Source organism: Pecten maximus, chromosome 18, assembly GCF_902652985.1.
Source record: "Pecten maximus chromosome 18, xPecMax1.1, whole genome shotgun sequence".
Lineage (NCBI taxonomy): Eukaryota > Metazoa > Mollusca > Bivalvia > Pectinida > Pectinidae > Pecten > Pecten maximus.
Window position 1 is genome coordinate 24,554,505 of NC_047032.1, and position 3,854 is coordinate 24,558,358.

A 3,854-nucleotide genomic window follows, 5' to 3' on the forward strand; every position below is an offset into this window, starting at 1 on the left:
AAAGGTCATTTAAATGTTACATTACAAGTTACAAGACTACTACCGTGACCACAGGATAGCTAACTAGATAATGTGAGGTAATATACAGAGGGATATCTGTTTGTACATAGTTTTGGAAAGGATGTCATTTTGCACACTTTTCAAAAAAGGTTTTTTTTTCATCCTTTGTGACGTCACATTGTAATTGTTGAAAGTTTATAATTTTATAAATTACAGCCAAGTTATCTATGTGTTAATGCTACCAGTCTAGTAATGAACTAAAGAACGACAACTCGGTGTTGCGGATTTTGATATTGTTTAATAATGTAAACAGGATGATGACGGGATAAGTAAGTTTACAAATTGATGATACTGTTGTTCTGTAGTAATATACTGTAAATGCACTGATTTAGGCGTTCACAACTTTTTAGTGTACTGTATGTGTGAGATTAAACATATTCCCGTAAAGATGAATTTTCACACCACAAATACATGTCGTATGAAATAAAAAAAAGATGCAAGTAGCAAAATCATATATTAGCGGAATGATCACAGAGCTAAAAGAGCTAAAACAAAACAAAAATCCTCCTGAAATATGTGGGGTGTCCTGATGGGTGTATTCGTCTGTATGCTTCATTGAGATTGTACTATAATGTTGGCATTATGAGACCGACGCAAAGACACAACAGCCTCTCAAAATACGCACACATATACTTCATGCATTCGTCTCTCACACAGGTGGTGCCGTCTTTAAATGACCTTAGTTGTTGATAGTACGTTAGATGATACTTAACTAAACCAAACGAAACAACGGCTCTTCAACAGGTATTGATATTTACCTGTGGCATTCTCATCAGCGTTTAACTGCAATATAGACGGATGAAGTGTCGCTCATATATGTATGTTAACTTCTGGGACACGGGGATTGTTGTTGTCTGTTCGTGGTGGCCATTGGCCATTTCGTAGGTTGGCACAGCCTTGACATCATGTTGACCTTATCACAGCTAACCAGATTAAAAATGTCTCGTGCTAAAGTAGTATACCTTACCTTACTAAGCTAAACTGTCACTGATTAATCGTTAGGAATATGAATTCCCCTTAGCTATCGTAATAGGTTGTTTAGTATCTACACCAAACCTGTTAGTAGTGGGAAACTCCATACAATGTTTAACTGTGTTCTAGTCCGTCTTATTTTGATCGGAGTTTAATTTTGTAGAGTTCTACTAAGGGTTGGAATTCACAGCAATCGTGTCTTGCTGTGGTATAACTTCAACTTTTCCTCAAATGATCCTTTCTTTTGTTTGATTGTTATGTTGATATTATTTACTCTCATTGTTCTGAGTTATTACTAAGATTGTTTACTGACTTTGTGAACATTAACCTAACCCCTATTTCTCACGCACAAACTCTGAGCCTGTAGCGGATACCTGCAATAAAGTATTTTTCAACCAATTCTTATCCTTTGCACTACCTTCAAATTAACGGTTTGTGACATAAGTAGAAGATTCCCTTTTTTTCCTAATTATTGAAGATATATAACAGAGTTCTATTAATATTTCTCAGACAAGAACAAAACTTCATATATATTCCCACCACCAGTTCCTATTGTCACATGACCACCCAAGGTCTAGGGGAGTCGGTGAGTAAAGATCACTCGCTCATCTGAAGAAGGCCGAGTGATTGGGTCGAAATATACTGAGGTATAATATAAAGTGTTGATTATTATGTCACCATAACGATATATCAATACATTTAGTTGTGTAACAGAATTGTTGAGGTTTTTTTTCTATCTGTTTAAGCATTATTCGCTATTAATGAAACTGACCATCAAATGGTCACCTACGTTTTGACAAAAGGTCTAGGGTCCACTGGTCATTTACAATATTTGCATAAAGCAGCTGAAGCTGTTGGGCCATTACAAGTGGCACTTTGATATTCTACAATATGGTGCTGTGCACAATCATCTACATCCCCCTTTGTTGCTTGATAAGCTACATCATTAACCCTTTCCACTGCTTTTATGATTTCCTAATATTGCATCCATATTCAAGATGGTGTGTGTATTTGTCAGTCATTGTAGTTCTGTGAACGTGTTAAACACTGGGATAGAAATATAAAAAGTCCACTATTACTGGGTACTTATCAGCCATGCTTGGTAAATAGGAGTATAAAATTCAAGACCGCAACTTAACTGATCTGTGGAGGAAGTCCTGTTGCAGTAGTAAACGAATTGATTCCCTGTTGGTGCGCGGTGGCGGTGAGACATATGGGAGATTGTTTTACGTTTTGTAATGGCCAGGTCAAAAATGTACCGTGCTGCCCATATAATTATCTATTTCAAATGCATTAAACGTACGGTGTCCTGATGTAAGAATTTTTTGTTGGATCAGGTTTTTTTCAGTTGTCATTTATACTATTTTACTATTTCAGTTGATGGATTTTGGTGTCTTAGTCTTTTGACATGACGTAGCCGTTGATACGACTCGTGGATTATGAAGAAGCCATTTGTGAATAAAACAATGTTCCAATGATTAGTCTGAAGGTCCACTTTAATTAGTAGTTTATTTATCCCTGCTGAAATCCTGGTCACGGCACCAATTATCAATTACCCATGTAATACTTTAAGGTAATCAAGTCGAATTAAGTTTCTGGTTCCGTAACGTGTATTGTAGGTCTGTTTTCTCTACGCCTTCACACGTGTACAGGATCCTGAGAAGTGGAGAGTTCATAATCGTATGACATCCTCGCCCAAGTCAGGCAGACTGAGCTGTAAGGTAATCTTTATAGCTACCCCTAAACTTAAACACGTCTTTCCTATTTACCACCTACTACATCCATCTCTATATCCCTCTATAAATAACATTGTTTAATATAAATACTTGAAATATGTAGTATTGCTCTGTCTTTAAGTCGTTGAAGGGGCCGCGGTGGCCGAGTGGTTAAGGTGTCTCGACACTTTATCACTAGCCCTCCACCTCTAGGTTGCGAGTTCGAAACCTACGGAGGGCAGTTGCCAGGTACTGACCGTAGGCCGGTGGTTTTTCTCCGGGTACTCCGGCTTTCCTCCACCTTCAAAGCCTGGCACGTCCTTAAATGACCCTGGCTGTTAATAGGACGTTAAGCAAAAACAAACAAACAAACTGTCGTTATCATGGAATTTTTAATCTACATGTACCAAAATACACACACATTCACAACAAGCATGCGTATCGAATCACAGGGGAGCCCGCCAATAAATGACCTTAGCTGTCGTTAGGACGTTACACAATACTAAACCAAACCATCATGGAACTGTCCTTGAATGGTTCTTATCGAGAAATCATATACGTACCTACTGTAACTAAAATGTGGCAACTCCGCGGATTTCTCACACCAATTTAACACGTTTTTAATCGAGATATGATGAAGATGTATCAGACGAGTAATGGTGATGAAAGGAAAATTCATAAAGATGGCACGTTTACAAGTTTCCTGAAGAATTGCAGCGATATACCAAGCATTACCTATTTAGTCTACATGCATCTTTAACCCTATATATCGGTAAATAGACCGATCGATAGTTAAGTAAACCGATATTTTGTCAGATTGATAGTAGATTGATGATTAGACGAATCGATAGTTATTTAAACAGATAGATGGTAAGGTCGGTAGATTTTAAAACAGATCGATGTTTATGTATTCATGGTAAATACTATCCGCAATATACCGCTCGGCTAGAGAGAGCTTCCCTTTAGCTCGATCGGTTGAGCGTAAGACTAGTAATCCAATTCAATTCAAATCAATTTATTTACAAATGCTACATAGATTATAGGATTCAAAGATACATATATATCATATAACAATTCATGCATACAAAATGGCGGAGAACACGGCCG